The sequence below is a fragment of the Pristiophorus japonicus genome, chromosome 4 (assembly GCF_044704955.1).
Source record: "Pristiophorus japonicus isolate sPriJap1 chromosome 4, sPriJap1.hap1, whole genome shotgun sequence".
Lineage (NCBI taxonomy): Eukaryota > Metazoa > Chordata > Chondrichthyes > Pristiophoridae > Pristiophorus > Pristiophorus japonicus.
In genome coordinates this window covers 158,827,269-158,849,803 of record NC_091980.1, presented here as the reverse complement: position 1 = coordinate 158,849,803, position 22,535 = coordinate 158,827,269, and the positions used below count along the sequence as shown (strand labels likewise).

Below are 22,535 nucleotides of genomic sequence, written 5' to 3'. Positions count from 1 at the left end.
CCCTTCCTTCCCCCCCCCCACTCCCTTCCTTCCCCCCCCCCCCCACTCCCTTCCTTCCCCCCCCCCCCTCCCTCCTTCCCCCCCCCCCACTCCCTTCCTTCCCCCCCCCCACTCCCTTCCTTCCCCCCCCCCCACTCCCTTCCTTCCCCCCCCCCCACTCCCTTCCTTCCCCCCCCCCCCACTCCCTTCCTTCCCCCCCCCCCACTCCCTTCCTTCCCCCCCCCCCACTCCCTTCCTTCCCCCCCCCCCCACTCCCTTCCTCCCCCCCCCCCACTCCCTTCCTTCCCCCCCCCCCCCACTCCCTTCCTTCCCCCCCCCCCCACTCCCTTCCTTCCCCCCCCCCCACTCCCTTCCTTCCCCCCCCCCCCACTCCCTTCCTTCCCCCCCACCCACTCCCTTCCCCCCCCCCCCACCCACTCCCTTCCCCCCCCCCTCCTCACCCACTCCCTTCCCCCCCCCCTCCTCACCCCACCCCTCCTCACTCCTCCCCCCGACCTCCCACCCACACTCCCCACTCCTCCCTCACCCACCCCAACCACACTCCCCACGCCTCCCCCTGACCTCCCCACACCCACAACTCCCCGGACCCCCTCACACACTCCCACGCCCCCCTCCCACACTCCACTCAGCCCCTCCCACCCACACCCCCACGAACCCCCCCATACTCACCTATCCGCACTATGCTTGCCGTCCCCTCCCCACTCGCTGCACCCTCCCCCTCACTCACTTTTGACTTCAACCCCTCCCTCACCTCACCCCCCCATCCACCCTGCCCTCGACCCCCCCATCCACCCTGCCCTCAACCCCACCACCCTCCCGCTCCTTGGCGCCCCCCCTCCCACCCGCCCTCTCTTCGGCGCCCCCGCCCTCTCCTCGGCGCCCTTCCCTTCGCCCCCACCCATTCTCCCCTCAATCCCCCTCCACTCCGTCCTTCCCTTCCCTTCACCCCCACCCTCCCCATACCCACCTGCCCCCCTCCCCTCCCCTCATCTGCCCTGAAGATGTCCCTCTGTGGCTTGGTGTCAGAAATATTTTTTTCTGTGTTCCTTTTCGTAAAATGTAGCTGAAATGGGTAATTGTGCTTGTGGATCTGTTTCTAGCAGTGCATGAGAGAATATTTTCTGCTACTTGCATGACTTCTTTCCGAGTGTATTAAGACGCAGACTAGCCTTCTGGTACATACGCATCCAGACAACATGGCTGGTCTCAACAAAGGAAGACTTGTATTTCTATAGCACCTCAAGACATCCAAACTTAGGGCTCCTATGATTGGGGGTAATATACTGGCATGGTTTGAGGATTGGTTAATGAACAGAAAACAGAGAGTAAGAATCGACGGGCCATTTTCGGGTTGGCAAACTGTAACTAACTGGGTACCGCACGGATCAGTGCTTGGGCCCCTGCTATTCACAATCTATATCAATGATTTGGATGAGGGGACCAAATGTAATATATCCAGGTTTGCTGATGATACAAAGCTAGGTGGGAATGTAAGTTATGAAGAGGATGCAAAGAGGCTTCAAGGGAATATAGACAGGCTAAGCGAGTGGGCAAGAACTTGACAAATGGAATATAAAGTGGAGAAATCTGAAGTTATCCACTTTGGTAGGGAAAAATAGAAAAGCAGAGTACAGGTATTTTTTAAATGGTGAGAGGATTGGTGTTCAGAGGGACCTGGGTGTCCTTGTACACAAATCACTGAACGTTAACATGCAGGTGCAGCAAACAATTAAGAAAGCAAATGGTATGTTGGCCTTTATTACAAGAAGATTTGAGTATGAGTAAAGACATCTTATTACAATTATATAAGGCTGTGGTGAGACCGTACCTGGAGTATTGTGTACAGTTTTGGTCTCCTTACCTAAGGAAGGATTTTCTTGCCATGGAAGGAGTGCAACAAGGTTCACCAGACTGATTCCTGGGATGGGAGGATTGTCCTATGAGGAGAGATTGAGTAAACAAGGCCTATATTCTCTCAAGTTTAGAAGAATGAGAAGTGATTTCAGTGAAACATAAATAATTCTTACGAGGCTTGACAGGGTAGATGTAGGGAGGATATTTCCTCTGGCTGAGGAGTCTAGAACCAGGGGTCACAGTCTCAGAATAAGAGGTCGGCCATTTAGGACTGAGATGAGGAGAAACTTCGTCACTCAGAAGGTGGCGAATCTTTGTAATTCTCTACCCCAGAGAGCTGTGGAGGCTCAGTCTTTGAGTATATTCAAGACAGAGATCGATAGATTTTTGGATATTAAGGGGATTAAGGAATATGGGGATAGTGCAGGGAAGTGGAGTTGAGGTAGAAGATCAGCCATGATCTCATTGAATGGTGGAGCAGGCTCAAGGGGCCGTAGGGCCTACTCCTGTTCCTAGTTCTTGTGTAAAAGAACTTTACGGCCAATGAAGTAATTTTGAAATGTAGTCACCGTTGTAATGTAGGAAACACGGCTGTGATTTGTGCAGAGCAAGCTCCCACAAACAGCGATGTGATAATGACCAGAGAATTTGTTTTTAATTATGTTGATTGAGGGATAAATATTGCCCAGGACACCGGGCATAACTCCCCTGCTCTTCTTTGACTAGTGCCATTTTGTGCTCAAGACTTTGATGCAAGTCTTTCACCACCTCAGGCCATTCCAAAGCACTTTACAGCCAATTTGAAGTGTACTTTTGAAATGTAGTCACTGTTGTAATGTAGACTATCACAGACTTAATCAGCATAGTTTTAATTTTCTCAGCTTGCACCTGGGTTTCTGTGTTGGACATTTTAATCTGGTGTTTGGGCATTATAATCCAAATAAATTCTATATGTAGAATTTCTGTAACGCTCTGATGTTTGGTACCTAATCAAAACTTTACAACTAATTTCTTCCAGTCTCTAATCTGCATGACTTGAACATTGAAATCACTTTGAAAAATGAGCTAGTTGCTTTTTTTGTGTTATGCTGATACAATTACTTTGATTGAGGTAACAATTTCTTTGATTTCATTTTTGTTTGTCATCTATCACCCATCACCCTGTGCTTGCTGACCTACATTGGCTCCTAGTTAAGAAACGCCTTGATTTCAAAAATTCTCATCCTTATTTTCAAATCCCTCCCTATCTCTCTAATCTCCTCCAGCACCCCCCTCCCCCCCTCCCCCTCCCCCCCCCCCGAGATGTCTGCATTCCTCTAATTCTGCCCTCTTGAGCATCCCTGATTATAAGTCGCTCAACCATTGGTGGCCGTGCCTTCTGTTGCCTAGGCCCTAAGCTCCCTCCATAAACCTTTCCGCCTCTCTACCTCTGTTTCCTCCTTTAAGACCCTCCTTAAAACCTACCTCCAAGCTTTTGGTCACCTGCCCTAATTTCTCCTTATGCGGCTTGGTGTCAAATCCTTTTTATCACATAATACTCCTGTAAAGTGCCTTGGGACGTTTCACTACTTTAAAGGTGCTATACAAGTATAAGTTGTTGTCATAATGATGCATTGATAAAGGTAGCATAATAATTTGCTTCAGGTTCAGTCATTGACTCTTGAGTTTGTAAGCAGTCTTAGCATTTGTTTTGCAGTCAAGGCTGTGCTCAGGGTTATCCTTCACCAGCTCACTAAAATTAGTGATCTGCTAGTTTGATTTCATTGGAATTAGTAATGTATGGATACTGCACCAAATGAGTTCTCACGCTCACGGACTGTTCACTGATACCTTGCTGTCCTTCTGAGAGTCCCGATTTTGCTCTGATAAGAAATGTATGCCATCTTTGTAGATTAGTTGTGCAAAGAAGTGCACCACCTTCCAGTGAGGCATATTTATAGCTGTGGTGTGCATTCAGAAGTTACTAGATGGAGATGAACATTAAATGTTTGAAGCTAGTCCAAATTTGGCCAGCTGCAGAGGAGTGACACTGAGGAGGAGCTATCACTAAAGATAAAACTCTTCTGATCAGGAGCTTAAGTTTTAATTTGGAAGGAAGTGCAAGTCTTTTCCTCTGCACCCTCCTTTGCACCAACATTGTGTATCGGTACTGGTACTCTCTGGGATGCGTATAGATCAGTAAAAAGCTGAGCATATTTCCCTGCTTTAGAAGAGAGCTGCCTACATAGTGCAATTATTACATTATTAAGCCAATTTTGGCTGTGCAAGATTGCCTGCTTACTGAAATCGGATTACTGAACTGAATTAAGGAGTTGAGTCTGTTTCTCCTTTCTTCTGTGGTCTTCTCCCGCCGACCCCCTCACCAGGAACAAACAACTGAATTCCGTTACATTGCAAGCAGAATGGGTGGTGTTTGGGAATCAGGAGGTTAGAAACTTTCCGATAAATTATCATCATCTAGTCTCAGGATTATATTTGGACAATGTAACGAGGTAAATACTTATGATCTATTTCTCCTGCTTTAATAAACCAAATTGTGTCTGATACTCTGAACAGGTCAGGTGGGAAAAATAAAAAAGGTCAAAGTTGTGATTCTGGCTTGAGCAGTTGTCTGCTATTGTCAGTGTATTAAAACTGCAGCACAACTCTGACTAGTAATACAGTCCAAGAGTTAGATATATACATTCACTGTGATGGTTAAAACATCTGAGCATTTAAACTTCAAATGCAAACATTGGGAATGTTAATATTATAGATAGGCTAAGTGCCAGAAAAAACTCAGGCCTACTTCTTATATTGAGGACATTGGATTAGAGGTGAAATGAGTAAGGCTTTGGGGAACATTGAGTCCTCAAGAACAGGGAAATCTTAGGACCGTGGCACCCCAGATGATAACCAGATGTTGTTCCATAAGTGTTCAGAGGAGTCAACTATTTTATTTTTCCATGAGTTCTACAGATCAAGGATACTGGTTGCTGGGGTATTTGTTGGGATCGGCAGAAAGTTGGATGGTTGGATGGATTTGGAAGGGTAATAGTGGACAGTGTTCCAGACAACATGGTTAAATCCTTGAAAACTTCTGTGATGCTGTGGGTCATAATGGAAGGCAAACTCCGATAAAATCTGTTGCAATTTACAGCAGTGACTTTGGCCATTTTTCTGTTTTTTTTTAAACTTCAGAACTGTATTCAACTTTGTCATATTCTAACTCAACACAGTTAATATAAACTTACACATTTATAGTATTAATTATCAATGAGAATCTATAATAAAGAGAAGGTACATAAAAGGTTGGCAGCACTCAAAGTAGAAAAGTCACCCGGTCCGGATGGGGTGCACCCAAGGTTGCTGAGGGAAGTAAGGGTGGAAATTGTGGTGGCTCTGGCCACAATCTTTGAATCCTCCTTGGATATGGGAGTGGTGCCAGAAGACTGGAGGATTGCAAATGTTACACCCTTGTTCAAAAAAGGGGAGAGGGATAAACTCGGTAATTCCGTCAGTGGTGGGGAAACTTTGAGACATTGACCTAGAAATTGGAGAGCGCTAAAAACCTGCTGGTGCCACCGCAGGCTGGAGTCAACGGCTGTCGAAAATAATGGTGTTGACAGGACCGGGATAATTAACATTAGCTCAGCCCTAAACTTGCCATGCAAGGCTGTTTTTGTGGTAATCCCAGCAGGAGGCCCAATAGGTATGGAGGGCATAATTCCAAAGTTTGCAGATGATGCCAAACTCGACAATGTGTTAACCAGTGAGGAAGATAATAATAGACTTCAAGTGGAATGAGCGGACACATGGCAGATGAAATTCAACGCAGAAAAGTGTGAGGCGATACATTTTGGATGGAAGAATAAGGAAAGATAGTACAAGCTAAATGGCAAAATTTTAAAGTGGGTGCACGTGGGGGTATTTGTGCACAAATCTTTAAAAGTGACAGGATAGGTAAAGGAAGCAATTAATAAAGCATATGGGATCCTGGGCTTTATAAATAGAGGCATAAGGGAAGAAATTGCCTCCCACCCCAAATGGGGCGCACCTTCCGTCTTTAAAGTGTTTTCTCCGTCCCAACCCATGCGGCGGAGATACCGGGGAAATTGAATTGATAGAATTTTTTTTTTGGTTGGAGCGGAATTTGTGGCGGCTGCGGGGCAGAAGTGCCCTTGCAGCGGTCGGCCACCCTGACCAGACGTGCTGCGTTGCGCTGACGCATCACAATGTCCCTCCCGTTCAGTTAAAGGGGAGGGCCGATGCGAGCTCTGCAACAAGTTCAGTTTGGCCCATTGGGCCACCAAAGAGGGTTTCAGCCGGGCCAGGTGCCTGGCACCCAAGAGGAGGTGCCAGGCTGCCTTTTGGCGGCCCAGCCGAACCTGGGAGCATAATTGTCAGGCTGACATGCAGCCGGCTGACAAAAATAAATATAATGGAGTCGCCGGCAGCGCGACCTCCCCTTTAAGGGCGGACACACCACCCAGCCACAGACAGCTCCCTGGTGGGGAAAGCTGTCAGTGGCCCCGACCGGTGCCAGTGCTGCTCCTGTGGGGCAATACTGCATGGGGGTGGAAAACGGGTCGGCGCGTGCCTGACGCGGTGGGGAAATAGGTGGAGCGGAAACCCATTCCTGCTGCTACCGACGCAGGGGCAATGTTGGTTGGGTTGGCCCATCTGTCCGCAACCCCCCCCCCCCCTCAGGTCAGTAAGGCCGAGACACTTCATTCCCGCCTCTTAATGGAGCTTATGGAGGGGGAAATTTCGGCCCGATAGAGTACAAAAGCCAGGAAGTTATGCTAAACCTATATAAAACACTAGTTTGGCCCCAACTGGAGTATTGTGTGCAGGGAGCGGGCAGGGAAATGGAGCTGAGTCCATGATCTTATTGAATGGCGGAGCAGGCTCGAGGGACCAAATGGCCTACTCCTGCCCCTATTTCTTACGTTCTTATGTTTTGGGCACCACACTTTAGGAAAGACCTGAAGGTTTTGGAGAGGATACTGAAGAAATTTACTAGAACGATTCCAGGAATGAGGGATTACAGATGGATTGGAGAAGCTGGGGCTGTTCTCTAGAGCAGAGAAGGCTAAGAGGAGATTTGATGGAGGTATTTAAAATCATGACGGGTTTAGATAGAGAATAAATGAAAAGAAACTGTTTCCAATGTTTGAAGAGTCGATAATTAGAGGGCACAAATTTAAGGTGATTGGCAAAAGAACCAGAGGTGACAGAAGAAAAATCTTTTTTACGTAACGAGTGGTTAGGATTTAGAATGCATCTGCCTGAAAGAGCACGAAACACATTCTATAGTAATTTGAAGGAGAAAAAAATTGCAGGGATATGAGCAAAGAGCCGGTGAGTGGGATTAATTGGATTGCACTTCGAAAGGTTGATGAGTCTAATGCGGTTGACGTAGTGTACGTTGATTTCTAAAAGGCGTTCGACAAAGTGCCACATAATAGACTTGTCAGCAAAGTTGAAGCCCATGGAATAAAAGGGACAGTGGCAGTATGGATATGGGATTGGCCAAGTGACAGGAAACAGTAGCGGTGAACGGTTGTTTTTCAGACTGGAGGAAGGTATACAGTGGTGTTCCTCGGGGGTCGGTACTGGGACCACTGCTTTTCTTGATATATATTACTGACTTGGACTTGGGTGCACAGGGTACTATTTCAAAATTTGCAGATGACACAAACCTTGGAAGTATAGTGAACAGTGAGGAGGATAGTGATAGACTTCAGGATGACATAGACAGGCTGGTGGAATGGGTGGACATGTGGCAGATGAAATTTAATGCAGAAAAATATGAAGTGATACATTTTGGTAGAAAGAATGAGGCGAGGACATACAGATGTAAATTAAATGGTACAATCCTAAGTGGGGTGCACGAACAGAGAGACCTGGGAGTATATGTGCACAAAACGTTGAAGGTGCCAGGACAGGTTGAAAAAGCAGTTAAAAAGGCTTATGGGATCCTGGGCTTCATAAATAGAGGTATAGAGTACAAATGTGTGGAAATTATGTAAAACATTGTTCGGCCCAACTGGAGTACTGTGTCCAATTCTGGGCACCACACTTTAAGAAGGATGTGAAGGCCTTAGAGAAGGTGCAGAAAAGATTTACGAGAATGATTCCAGGAATGAAGGACTTCAGCTATGTGGGTAGACTGGAGAAGCTGGGGTTGGTCTCCTTGGAACAGATTGAGAGGAGAGGATATAGAGGTGTTCAAAATCATGCGGGATTTGGACAGAGTAGATAGCGAGAAACTCTTCCCATTGGCAGATGGGTCGAGAACCAGAGGACACAGATTTAAGATGTTTGGCAAAAGAACCAAAGCGATATAAGAAAAAAAGCTTTTTTACGCAGTGAGTGGTTGGGATTTGGAATACACTGCCTGAAAGGGTGGTGGAGGCAGACTCAATATTATCTTTCAAAAGGGGGTTGGATAAGTATCTGAAGGAAATAAATTGCAGGACTATGGTGAAAGGGCGGGGTAGTGGGACTAGCTGAGAGTCAGCACGGGCTCGATGGGCCGAATGTCCTTCCATGCTATAACCATTCTATGATTCCATGAAACTCGATGGGCCAAGTGGCCTCCTTTTGTACTGTACAATTCTATGATTGTAGCTTTTAATTTCCCCTTTTTCAACAAATGTAAAAATCTTTTAAGCTTACAACAAATGGTCTAGTTTGACTAGGTGTAAGTTTAAATTAGGGGTTAGTTTGCCTTAGTTATGAAGATGCTTGTATTGTAAAGGATTTGTTACAAATCTCGAGTCTGCCCTGGCTGTATTCTTGGTTCAGATGCATTCAGCGTCAGCCGGCACTCTTGTAAGTGCAAACCTCATCTCTTCTGATCAGGAATCTGCCCGTTGTGCCCATATCTCGTTATTTGACAGGTTGATCTGGGGATATAACAATGGTAGCTCCTTGTATAAACTGGTTACCACAATCTTGCACATGCTTTCACATAAGCTTCTTCAGTCTTTCAAAAGCCGAAGAGATTAGCCTATAAATTTGGCTGCGCGGTGCAAGTTTTTTGCGCGCTAACTGGCCTACTCAGCAGTCAGCCCTCAATATGGCGGGCAGGAAGTGTGCGTATATTTCTGGCCAAAGGTGCGCTGCCTGCCATATTAGGAAAGGAAAACAAAAGGTGCCCGTTGCCCATGCCAAGGCAGGCGTTTGGGCCTTTACATATACAAATAAGGGGTCTAACACCTGCTAAAAGATTGGTTTGCTCTGAGGCACCATTGCTGGCTGCACTCAGTGAGACCATGTCTACGAATCACCTGTCCAGTGAAAAGGTAAAAAGAAATTGTCTGAATTTGGAGCCGAGAGGAGCAGAGCTGATCTTGATATTACCCTAACTCTTGGCCAGCATTATCTGGGGAGATTTTGGCCTTCCCATTAAGAAGCAGGGAATGAGCCCTGCACCCACCACCTGTCCCTGAAAATGGGTGCGCCGGATTCTGACTAGTGTCAGCTGTGGCTCGGTGAGTAGCACACTCGCCTCTGAGTAAGACGGCTGTGGATTCAAATCCTTCAGGGACTTTAGCACAAAAATCTAAGCTGACACTCCAGTGCAGTGCTGAGGGAGCACTGCACTGTCAGAGGTACCATCTTTCGGATGAGATATTAAACTGAGGCTCCGTCTGCTCTCTCAGGTGGACGTATAAGATCCCATGGCACTATTTCGAAGAGGAGCAAGGGGAGTTATCCCCGGTGTCCTGGCCAATATTTATCCCTCCATCAACATAACAAAAAACAGATTATCTGGTCATTATCACATTGCTGTTTGTGGGAGCTTGCTGTGCGCAAAATTGGCTGCTGCGTTTCCTACGTTACAACAGTGACTACACTCCAAAAGTACTTCATTGGCTGTAAAGTGCTTTGAGACGTCCGGTGGTCGTGAAAGGCACTATATAAATGCAAGTCTTTATTAGCTTTCGAGAGTTGAGACCAGATAGCAGGTTTATTTTACAGTTAACGAGTGAACATACAGAGTAGTAGTTATAGCCAATTGTGCCTTAAAGTTGATTTCAGTCCCCCGCTGTAATAAATAAAAATTAACAGTGCCACATTGTTCCAGTTATTGGCCTAAATAATGCTTTCTTTTGGTCAGCCCTGTTACTGAATTAAACTGAGGTGTAAGACTGCCAATCAAACCAACTCTTGTACTGCTTCCCGAAAGGGAGGCCTCTAGTAACTAACTCCTGTTTCCAAAATGAATAGGGTTATCCCAACACAAATGAACTTCAAATTTGACCGCTTATTGTTTAATCATAAGATACGCAGCATTGTACAGACTGGCCTATCTCTTTTCAATATCTGTTCTCTTCCTCTTGCTGCACTGGGAATTTTTAAACCCTTGTGAGCTCAATTTAACTTAAAAGTAAGACTTCGCTATAAATCTAACCAGATCTTCCACAGCAAAATGGTTTATGAACCTTTCCCTCCCGTTCACCCTCCTAAAGTACATTGTAGTCTTGTAAAAATAATTCCAGATGGCCTCAGGACTCTTGGAAGAAGTAATGAGATAATCAGCTTTGAAACAAATGTAAACAGACTCCAAATGCTACGACAGAACTGCCAGACCTTCCAGCTATAATGAAAATATTTCTGAGGCTGTAAAAGAATAAAAATTTAAACTGAATTTTAATGGACGAAGTTGGCTGACTTGTGTATATAGAGGTAATGTAGGCCAAACTAATTGAATATTGGGTTTCTAGTCCTCTTGCCTGTTGGTTTGAGAAAATGTATTTAAGTGTCTTTTCCTCCTCTTCCTGTTGCTGTAGTGTAGACAAACACTAGCTGCAGTTAAAACTATAATAAAGAGGTAAACTGTATTAACTGAAGTGCTACAGAAGTGACTGGGAATTATGTGATTGACTCTTACAACTGAGAGCCTCTTCAGAGGCCAAGTTATCAAGTGGTTGAAGGAGGCGGCCCACCATCACCACCTCGGGCAACTAGGGATGGGTTGTTCTTGCCAGGAACGCCCACATCCTGATAAATTAATTTAAAAAAATTATACACTTTTTTGTTACTTTGGAGTCTGAATGATTTCAAGTATTGAATTTATTTTTGATGAAATCTGTGCTCCTTGAAAAGATGTTGATACTCCAATTTGGGGCTTGATTTTAACTGGCAGGCGGGAGCGAAGCTGATTTTAACAGATATTGGGAATCCCGGGCGGGGAAGGGGTAGCCAGGATTAGGGGAGCCCCAATGTTTCCTTGGGAGCAGACGAGCACTCCTGGCCCACAAGGAAACAATTTTTTTTTAAACTTACTTTTCTGGGTCTCTCCTGGCTCTAGCTGGTGTTCCTGGCAGGCTTCAGGTTAAAATGACAAATCGGGTCCCGATTACATCATTGGAACCTGATTTGCTTATTTAAAGAAGTCCCCGCCAGCTTGGGATAGGTGCCCTTGCCGCCTGCAATTTAAAATTACTGTCAGCCAGACCGACAGCAAAGGAGTGGATTAGTACCCTGTAGAGAGGGCTTTAAACTAATTAGTGGGGGGGGAGGGCTCAGGTGAGCGGAAATTTAAAAAGTCAAAGATTAAGGAGAAGGCAATAGAGCAGGGTAGCACTGGAGGAAATGAAAACCAGAGCGTGACAATGTACAAACATAAAGGTGTAACAGAAAGTGGGGTCAAAGCAGGAAAAAAATGGTTAAAAAAAACAAATTTAAAAGCTCTATCTGATCCTGGCAAAAACAAATTTAAAAGCTATTATGTTGCATCAGTTTGGGTGGAGATGAGGAATAATAAGGGAAAAAAGTCACTGGTGGGCGTAGTCAGTCGGCCCCCTAACAGTGGCTACACTGTTGGACGGAGTATAAATCAAGAAATAATGGAGGCTTGCAAAAAAAGAATGGCAATAATCATGGGCAGTTTTAGCCTTCATATTGATTGGACAAAGCAAATTGGCCAGGGTTGCCTTGAGGAAGAGTTCATAGAATTTATCCGGAATAGTTTCCTTGAACAGTACGTTGTGGAACCAACCAGGGAGCAGGCTATCTTAGATCTGGTACTGTGTAATGAGACAGGATTAATAAATGATCTCCTACTAAAGGATCCTCCAGGAATGAGTGACCATAGCATGGTTGAATTTCAAATTCAGTTGGAGGGTGAGGAAGTTGGATCTCAAACCAGTGTCCTAAGCTTAAATAAAGGAGACTGCAAAGGTATGAAGGCAGAGTTGGCTAAAGTGGACTGGGAAAATAGATTAAAGTGTGGGACGGTTGATGAGCAGTAGCAGACATTTAAAGAGATATTTCATAACGCTCAACAAAAATATATTCCAATGAGAAGGAAAGACTAAGAAAAGGGATAACCATCTGTGACTAACTAAGGGATGGTGTCAAACTGAAAACAAGGGCATACAATGTGGCCAAGACTAGTGGGAGGCCAGAGGATTGGGAAACTTTTAAAAGCCAGCAAAGAACAACTAAAAAAAAAAATAGAGAGGGAAGATAGATTATGAAAGCAAACTAGCATGAAAAATAAAAACAGATAGTAAGTTTCTACAGATATATAAAAAGGAAAAGAGTGGCTAAAGTAAATGTTGGTCCCTTCGAGGATGAGACTGGGGAATTAATAATGGGAAACAGGGAAATGGCAGAGACTTTGAACAAATATTATGCATCGGTCTTCACGGTTGAAGGCACAAAAAAAATCTCAATAGTGGATAACCAAGGGGCTATAGGTAGAGAGGAACTTAATACAATCACTATCACTAAAGAAATAGTACTCGGTAAAATAATGGGACTAAAGGCGGACAAGTCCACTGGACCTGATGGCTTGCATTCTAGAGTCTCAAAAGAAGTGGCTGCAGAGACAGATCCATTGGTTGTAATTTACCAAAATCCCCTGGATTCTTGGAAGGTCCCAGCGGATTGGAAAACTGCAAATGTAACACCCCTATTTAAAAAAAGGAGGCAGACAGAAAGCAGGGAACTACAGACCAGTTAGCCTAACATCTGTCGTTGGGGAAAAAAACTGGAGTCCATTATTAAGGAAGCAGTAGCAGGACTTTTGGAAAAGCATGATTCAATCAAGCAGAGTCAGCGTGGTTTTATGAAAAGGAAATCATGTTTGACAAATTTGCTGGAGTTTTTTGAGGATGTAATGAACAGGGTGGATAAGGGGGAACCAGTGGATGTGGTGTATTTGGATTTCCAGAAGGCATTCAATAAGGTGCCACGTAAAAGGTTACTGCACAAGATAAAAGTTCTTGGGGTTGGGGCAATATATTAGCATGGATAGAGTATTGATTAACAAACAGAAAACAGAGTTTGGATAAATGGGTCATTTTCCGATTGGCAAACAGTAACTACAATCTATATTAATGACTTGGATGAAGGGACCGAGTGTAATGTAGCCAAGTTTACTGCTGATACAATGATGGGTGGGAGAGCAAATTGTGAGGAGGACACAAAAATCTGCAAAGGGATACAGACAGGCTAAGTGAGTGGGCAAAAATTTGGCAGATGGAGTATAATGTGGGAAACTATGAGGTTATCCACTTTGGCAGAAAAAAATAGAAAAGCAAATTATAATTTAAATAGAGAAAAATTGCATAACGCTGCAGTACAGAGACACCTGGGGGTCCTTGTGTATGAAACACAAAAAGTTAGTATTCGGGTACAGCAAGTAATCAGGAAGGCAAATGGAATGTTGGTCTTTATTGCAAGGGGGATAGAGTATAAAAGCAGAGAAGTCCTGCTACAACTGTACAGGGTATTGGTGAGGCCACACCTAGAGTACTGCGTACAGTTTTGGTCTCCGTATTTAAGGAAAGATATACTTGCATTGGAGGCTGTTCAGAGAAGGTTCACTAGGTTGAGTCCGGAGATGAGGGGGTTGACTTATGAAAATAGGTTGAGTAGGTTGGGCCAATACTCACTGGAGTTCAGAAGAATGAGAGGTGATCTTATCGAAACATATAAGATAATGAGGGGGCTCGACAAGGTGGATGCAGAGAGGCTATTTCCACTCATGGGGGAAACTAAAACTAGGGGGCATAGTCTCAGAATAAGAAGACTATTAATACTGAGATGAGGAATTTCTTCTGAGGATTGTAAATCTGTATAATTCTCTGCCCCAGAGAATTGTGGTGGCAGGGCCATTGAATATATTTAAGGTAGGGATAGACAGATTTTTGAGCGATAGAAATAAAGGGTTATGGGGAGCGGGCAGGGAAGTGGAGCTCAGTCCATGATCCGTTGAGCCCTGATCTCATTAAATGGCGGAGCAGGCTCGAGGGGTCAAATGGCCTACTCCTGTTCCTATTTCTTATGATCTTGTGTTCCACTTTAACTGCCCCCGATCTGGTTGGGGCCGGGGGGGTGCGGGGAGCGGGTGGTTGATGGGCCGGCGAGACATTTAAATGGAGCCCTTAGTGTCACTATCTAGCACCCTAGGTTTAGTTTGGCATGGGTAGATTCAAAGTAAACTGTCTGTTCTGCCCCAACAATATAAGTTAACCATGTGTACAGCCTGTGGACATGCACATAAACTATGTCCATTTCCAGGTTACTAATGGCGGAGATAGACAGATTCTTGAATGATAAGGGAGTCAAGGGTTATGGGGAGATGGCAGGGAAGTGGAGTGAAGGCCAAGGTCAGATCAGCTATGAACTTATTGAATGGCGGAACAGGCTCGAGGGGCCAAATGGCCTACTCCTATTTCTTATGTTCTTATGTAAATGGTCCAGTTACAAATCTTCAGTGTTACATTTCATAACTGCTCATTTGGAAAAAAGATCATCTTAAAGATAAAAATTCTTGTTATCGATGGGGGGATAATTTATTGGACTCCTAAATGAAAAGTTGGGGCTAAATTGGATTCTCTACCATCCACCTTTTTGCAAAGTGCACTGCTACATAAGGGAGGTCGCTGAGGCTCTCTATATACATAGAGACATCTTTATCTAATTCCCTCTATCCAGAGACAAGCAGACAGAGTGAGCACGGGGGTTGGCATGGATTACAGTCTACCCCATGGTGCAGGGTGCCATTGACTGCACGCACATTGCCTTGCATGTGCCTCATGAACTCTTTTCATTAAACAAAAGGGATGTGTGCAGCTGATGTGCAACCACAGGCAGCGCACCATACATGTGAATGCTCGTTATCCTGGCAGTAGTCACAACTCCTTCATTCTGCGACAGTCTTCTGTGCCACCTGTATTCTAACCACAGCAAGTCAAAGGCTAGTTACCAGGCGACAAGGGTTATCCACTCATGACATGGCTCATGGTCCAGGCCCCATGCTCACGTGCATAGCAGGCCGACAATTAGAGCCATGCTGCCACAAGGAATATTATAAGAGTATCGGCATCCTCAAGCAAAACTTCTGCTGACCGGATCTCTCTGGGGGAGCCCTGCAGTACTCAGCTGAGCAATTATCAAGATTTGCGGTACTATGCCGCTGCACAACCTGGCCATTATCAGGGAACAGCCCTTGCCACCACCTATTGGGTGAGAGGTGAAGGAGGAGGAGGAAGTACAACAGGGATAATTACATTCTGCAAACAATAATAAACTAATCACCGTTGTGCATTCCCTTAGTGCCTGTCTTCTGTGTGTCTTTGCCTTTCTGAGTGTTCCTACGAGATAGTTCCCCAGTGGCTGCAGCATGGCTGGTGGAAGGCTGCTGACCTTCAAGTAAGAAAACTGCAGATGGCCTTGGAGGTCGACCGTGCGCCACACCGATCTGAGAAAGGCCAGCTTCAGACCGCACCAGTCTGGGCTGGCTGGCTGACTGGAAACAGCAAGGGCCCTGGCTGAGTGGAAGGGGTGGGAGCAGGAATGCTGTCATCCTGAGAGAGCAAAGCAGGTTGATGCTCCCAGGAGCCACTGCCACTCTCCCAGGGTGGTGCCTCACCAATCCTACTGATCTGTTGGAGAACAAATTGATGGACTGGTGTGATGCCCTAAAAGCACTTTTGAATAGTGGAATCCAGAGACATGGGAGGGCAGCAGTCTGAGCTTCCGCTGCAGCACCCAGACCCTTGATGGAAGCTGTTTGTCCTGCTTTGCAAGCTACGACATTGGCCATCAGATGCATGTTGGTGGGTTACACTGGTGATGGAGGTGACCACCCATTCTATGTTGGAGTCCACCTGTTGCATGGTGCTGGACTCCTCCATGTTCCTTGACATTGTGGCAGGCTTTCCAATGCACCCATCAGCTTTCTTCTGTATCCTGGGCCATCAAAATCCTCACCTGAGTCCTCTGCAGCAGAACTAGTGTGCAGTCTTGCCCTCTGACGAGCTGGCACCTGTGTTATCCTTACCTCCTGCACACATGTTTTCTGTCTTTCATGTGCAGACCCCTCCTCTATCCTAGCCTCTAAAATAAGCGGCGTATGAGTATCTGAGCTAATGGCTGCGACTATAAGATCGAGTGTCTGTGTTTACCTTCGATTTCTTCTTGATCTTCCTCCACGACTGGCAAATTCCAGTTCTTGGGTATCTGAAATGAAAAAAGGTCAAAAGTTGTTTTGTGATGTGATGAGCGGAGAGGAGAAAGTAAGGAGTATGTGCTTACACCCTTTGCAGCTTCAGTCAGAAAAGATTGAGCGATGAGGAAGAAATGGGATAAGAGGAGGAGGATTAGGTATGCTGATACTCTGATCATTGATTGCTTCAGCCCTGCCAGTGACCATGACCTCTAATGCCCCTTCTCGTGATGGCCATTACCGCCTCCTCCATGAGCATGCGCGCTTGTCCGCCTCCTGTTTTTGCTGTATCCTGTTATGTGCCACCTTCTGTGAGAAGCAGCGAAGTGTGTCAGTCATTGTCCTGAAATATGTTTGGGTGATGTGGCTGTCATGGTTGAATAGCTGCCAGTGTGTGCAAGCTGAGAGTTTTGAGTGCTAGGCTTGCTACGGTACTAATGTGTGGATGTGGTAAAACATATGAATGGTAGGGTTGAGCACTGATAGAGATTTTTGGTAGGTGATTGATGGGGTTGTAGTGAATTGAGCAGTGGTACAGTGATATGCCATTTGAAGATGAACTCACTGACCTTGATAACTCGTATGAGATCATTGAACTTCTTCCTGCACTGCATCCAGGTTCTCGGAGCAACATTCCTGGCATTGACCTCTGTGGCTACTTCCTCTCACTGCCTCCTGAGCATATCTCTCGAGGGCCTCCTGCCACCCCTCACCTCGCCCCTATGGATATAGGCCATCTCTCATTTTCATCTCTTTCACCTCCAGTGTCTGAAAACCTTGGTGCACGCTGTCTTGTGTGACCAGCCGTTCTTCAGTCTTTCACAGGCCAGATTCACTTCTGAAACGACTCCCACCACTTCCTGCAGCCACAGTGCGCCTCCCTTTAAGAAGTGCAGACTGCCTTTGCGGCCACTTGCGTTATTGGGCCCCCTACTGATACCTGTACATGCAGCTACTGAACAGTGCAGATTTACCATGCTGCCTGCAATACAGTGAACGAGTAGAGGTAATCTGTTTGTGGGTCCTGTTCAATTTAACCTCCTTCGTGTAGATGGAGCATTAAATATTCAAAGTGTCTAGATGGAGTTGTAATGGATAGAAAGATTTGTATTTTATCATCTATTTATGGGATTTTGGTAGTAACCTTTTTGCGTAGCGCAGGCTAGGTAACTAGGTTAGGAGGAAATCCACATTCCTTCTGTGAATGGAGATCCCTTAGGTCTGTTTTTGTACTGGCTCTATCACTTGTTTTGATTGTGTTTTTATGCTGGTGCTGGTGATGCATATTGTTATTCCTGAGGGCTGGTTTATAAAGAGGCAGCCTTTGTTCTACACAAAAGCCAGCCAGGCCCCATTGTAGGTTTTGTTGATGAGTATTCACGAATGCCTGCCTTGAACTCTAGTAACCTGGTTCTCTTGATGGAGGATATCCACATATTGGCCGCGATTTCCCTTACCGAAGCGGGAGAGAGAGGTGGGCGACGTCGGGGGCAGATTCGAAGCCCGCTCCTGGCTTCATGACTGCTTCCCCCACGACTTTCCCTGATGGGGTTTGTTAAACCCACCCTGTGAGGTCCCCGGCTAATTAAAAGGAAGCGAGTCTGATGATGTCATTTCATAACATATCATTAGTCGGTTTTCTTAAAGGGACCATGCCCACATTCATTTTGACAGCTGTGCTGTCAGTGTTCAGCATTGAGGTGCTGCAAATACTGCACAAAGGTGCACGGCTGCACCCAGGCTCTCCCATGACTCCCTCCATATGCTTTTGGAGGGAGTTACAGCACACGGATGTTTTCTTCCCTTCCAATGGGTGGAAGAGTCATTCCCAGGACAGCAACGCAGCCTGGTTGCACATTGCACAGGAGTGCACAAGCAGGGATGTCGTCAAGAGGACCTGGCTGCAGTAACACAAACCTTTCAATTATCTCAGTAGATTACGAAACGTTACTGCAAAGCCACGCTCAACCTCATCCTGCTGTGTCACTCATCACATTCCCATCACTCTATCTTCCCTACCCTACATATTCTTACACTAAGTTACCTTGCACCTCCACCCATCCCTATCTCTCTCCATTATCACATCCCCATCTCACGAGCTACCCCTCACACTGACCCTCGTCCTTGTCCAATCATACCAACTAACAACACACGAGTAGGGACTTGGACAATGCACATGTAAAGTTTCTGTTAATGTAATGTCCAACATTGAAACCATTGTTTTCAATACTTTGTGTTCTTGGACAGATTTGTGTGCACCTTTGGAAGTGGCTTAGTGAGTTGTAGTGAATGGTCAGACATAAGGATACCCCCACAATGGTGATGAGTGTGAAAGGAATGACTTGGGCATTGTAAGGATGCTTTATGGTGTTGGAGTGAGGTGGTGCCTGTCATGTATCTCACACTACTGTGTATAACTGTCTCTTACCATGCTATATATGACTCTAACTAGATATGACCTGTAACCACAAGCATACTTTACCACCAGGGCTGCACTTGCAGGAGACACTGCATACCTGTTCCACACAGGTATATAAGGGCAGATCTCAGGCAAGTGTGGCACTCAAGAGCTGTGAAATAAAGGTGCAGGTCCAGAGTGACTTTGACTTCAGCATGTGCCTCGTGTAAGTCTGTACTGCAAGGTCAGGACTTAACAATGGCGACAAGTTACGGGATCGTGGGATCACAGAGTGGCTACCAATGGCTCAGATGAGAAATACAATGCTGGAGACAATTGGGAGGACTTTATAGAAAGGCTCTAGCAAAGCTTTGTAACCAAAGACTGGTTGGGCGACGATAAGGCAGACAATAGAAGAGCCCATCTCTTGACCAGCTGTGGCTTGAAAACATACACCTTAAAGAAGGACCTGCTGGCACCCGAGAAACCAGCAAGCAAGTCGTTTGAGGAGTTGAGCACACTGGTGAGAGACCACCTGAAGTCAGCGAGCAGCCTACACATGGCCAGACACAGGTTCTACAACTACAGACGCTGTGTGGGCCAGAGCATACCCGACTTTGTGGCGGAACTTCGGAGGCTGGCTAGTTTATGTGAGTTCTCCGATGAACTAAGGAGAGAAGTACTGAGAGACATTTTTATTGAAGGAATAGGCCACGCAGGCATATTCTGAAAGCTTATAGAGACCAAGAACTTGACCCGAGTGGCAGCAGCACTGGTCGCACAGACATTCTTGGCAGGAGAAGAAGAAACGAGGTTGATCTACACTGCGGGTATGACAACTAACGAAACATTAGAACAAGGGATTCACAGCGTGAAACAAGCCGCTACCCCCACACACAGACAAAGGCAGGAGAGCAGGCCTTCAACAGCAGGCAGTGGCGCCAGAAGCCATCAAGGGCCACAGGAACGGCCGTTCACCTCTTCAACCCACAATACGAGCAATCAACTACAGACTGAGAGAAGCTCGAGAGATCAGCCAGACGCAGCTCATCCTTCGGAAACACTGGAAGCGGTCTGTGCTGGAGATGTGGGGGAAGGCACTCAACAAGGGGGGGTGTCGATTTCAGCATGCTGTTTGCAGAAACTGCAACTATACAGGGCATCTGGCTTGCATGTGCAGAAAAACAGCAGCTCGGCTGGTATACGAATCGGAAGGGTCGGAAAGCGGACCAGAAGACGGTGGGGACAGTGCCCGGGATGCCGGGGTACAGCAGGTCAACACGATCAATGTCCACTGTTCTTGCAACAAGACGCCTCCAATAATGATGAGGGTCCTATTCAACGGGATACCCGTCAACATGGAACTGGACACGGGAGCTCGTCAATCTCTCATGAGCGTCCAACAATTTGAACAGCTGTGGCCGCACAAAAGCAACAGACCAAAACTCACAAGGATCGACACCAAGCTAAGGACCTATACCAAAGAAATCGTCCCAGTCCTTGGCAGCGCCATGCTCTCAGTCACACACAAAGGGACGGTGAACAGACTTCCCCTGTGGATTGTCCCCGGAGATCTCTCAGCACTGTTGGGGAGAAGCTGGCTGGCAAAACTAAATTGGAAATGGGATGATGATCATGCCATGTCGTCAGAGGAATGGACCTCCTGCTCAACAGTTCTAAGTTGTTTTGAACATCTTTCAGCCAGGTGTGGGCACCTTCAAAGAGGCTAAAGTTAAAATCTACATCACACAGGATGCCAGACCGGTCCATCACAAGGCTAGAGCTGTGCCTTATGTGATGAGGGAAAAGATTGAACACGAACTGGACCGGCTTCTGCGGGAAGGCATTATCTCACCCGTGGAATTTAGCGACTGGGCAAGTCCTATCGTTCCCGTCATGAAGCCTGATGGATCCATACAAATCTGTGGGGATTTACAAGTCTACCATAAACAGAGTCTCCCTACAGGACCAATACCTGCTGCAGAGAGCAGAGGACCTATTTGCCACATTGGCTGGAGGAAAACTTTTCTCGAAACTAGATCTCACATCTGCGTATATGACGCAAGAACTGATCGAGTCTAAGCTACTCACCACCATCAACACACATCGAGGCCTTTTTATATACAATTGATGCCCATTCGGCATCAGGTCGGCAGCTGCTATATTCCAGCGCAACATGGCGAGTCTGCTCAAGTCCATCCCGGGGACGGTTGTGTTTCAAGGTGACATACTCATCACGGGAAGGGACACCGACTCCCATCTCCGCAATTTGGAGGAAGTACTAAGTCGATTGGATCAGGTAGGGCTAAGAGTTAAGAAATCCAAGTGTCTGTTTCTTGCACCCGAGGTTGAATTTTTGGGCAGAAGGATTGCCGCTGATGGAATCCGCCCAACAGAATCCAAAACTGAAGCAATTCGTCTGGCACCCAGGCCCCGGAGTGTCTCGGAACTGCACACCTTTCTTGGGCTACTCAATTACTTTGGGAACTTTATGCAGAACTTGAGCACGCTGCTGGAACCTCTCCACGTGCTACTCAGAAAGGGGTGCGATTGGTTTTGGGGGGACGCCCAAGAACGCGCCTTCAATAAGGCACGCAACCTTTTATGTTCCAACAGTGTTTTAGCCTTTTTTGACCCAGGTTAAAAAGCTAGTTCTTATATGTGATGCGTCAGCGTATGGGGTCGGGTGCGTTTTACAGCATGTCATTGATGCGGGTAAATTACAACTCATTGCTTATGCCACCAGGTCATTTTCGCGGGCGGAGCGCGGGTACGGTATGGTTGAGAAGGAGGCGCTCGCTTGCGGGTATGGTGTCAAAAAGATGCACCAATACCTTTTCGGGGCCAAGTTCGCGTTAGAAACCGATCGAGTGCAAGGCCTCTGCGCGCATTCAGCGGTGGGCACTCATGCTAGCGTCTTACGACTACACAATCAGGCACAGACAACTGTGCCAACGCGCTTAGCAGGCTACCCCTGGCGACCATGGAAGGGTCCGATGAACAGGACTGTGAGATGGTCATGGCAATCAATGCCTTTGAATCCACAGGTTCACCCATGACGGCTCACCAAATCAGAGCCTGGGCGTCCAGTGACCGCACGTTATCCTTAGTCAAAAGATGTGTTTTAACTGGTGACTGGGCAGAGGCTCGCGATGCCTGCCCCGAGGAGATCAAACCTTTCCATAGGCGCATGCATGAACTATCACTACAGGCCGACTGCCTGATGTGGGGCAGCTGAGTAGTTATGCCCTTGAGAGGCGTTTGTCCGGGAGCTCCACCGCGAGCACCTGGGGATCGTCCTTATGAAGGCCATAGCCAAATCCCACGTCTGGTGGCCTGGCATTGACTCGGACTTGGAGCTCTGCGTCTGGCAGTGCACCATTTGTGCACAACTCCGTAATGCCCCCAGGGAGGCCTCCCTAAGCCCTTGGCCCACCAAACTGTGGTCGCGGGTGCATGTAGACTATGCGGGCCCATTCATGGGCAAAATGTTCCTCGTAGTCGTCGATGCATTTTCAAAGTGGATCGAGTGCACCATTTTAAACTCGAGCACCAGCTCCACCACTGTGGACAGCCTTAGAACCATGTTTGCATCACATGGAATTCCTGACCTATTAGTCAGTGATGATGGTCTGTGCTTCACCAGCGCAGAATTTCAAGATTTTATAGTTGACCACAACATAAATCACATTAAGACGGCACCGTTCAAGCCGGCCTCCAATGGCCAGGTGGAGCGAGCAGTGCAAATCGTTATCCAAGGTGCCACGCTGCAGAGCCACCTGTCGCGACTGCTGCTGGCATACAGATCTCATCCGCATTAGTTGACTG

The 22,535-nt window shown here is 46.6% G+C and overlaps 1 protein-coding gene across 2 annotated transcripts in view; it reads left to right on the top strand.

Annotated features, from left to right (window-relative positions):
- LOC139263132 (coiled-coil domain-containing protein 9-like) overlaps positions 1-22,535 on the top strand; it is a 367,644-nt gene that overhangs the window by 1,273 nt on the left and 343,836 nt on the right. The window contains exon 2 of one of the 2 annotated variants that reach the window (XM_070878724.1): positions 6,815-6,949. The exons of the other annotated variant lie outside the window; for it this stretch is intronic. The gene's annotated coding sequence lies outside the window, so the exon portion shown is untranslated. The remainder of the gene's footprint in view (positions 1-6,814; positions 6,950-22,535) is intronic. 2 annotated transcript variants of the gene reach the window in all.